Below are 301 nucleotides of genomic sequence, written 5' to 3'. Positions count from 1 at the left end.
GTATAACGGCGGATTGCTGTTCTTCCGCCGGTTGTAGTATACTGCTTCTTCATTTTGATGTACTGCACATGCGTATGGGACTTGCGTTTCCACACATACCCAGTACATCAAGGCTTTGAAATGAAAGCAACGGAGAAAAGAAAGTCTCCGTTGCTCCATTTTCTCTTTTTTTTTTTTTTATTGCAAAAAAAAAAAGTTTGGGGGCAGTTTATACCAACAGAAAAAAGTCCGGGTGACTAAACCTTTTTCTGTTGGTATATTGTGGGATTTACAACGGGCATGCTGGTTGGGCTGGCCAATC

This window comes from Protopterus annectens, chromosome 5.part0 (assembly GCF_019279795.1).
Source record: "Protopterus annectens isolate FY-2018-M chromosome 5.part0, PAN1.0, whole genome shotgun sequence".
In the NCBI taxonomy this organism is placed as follows: Eukaryota; Metazoa; Chordata; order Ceratodontiformes; family Protopteridae; genus Protopterus; species Protopterus annectens.
Note: the sequence above shows the minus strand (reverse complement) of the source record.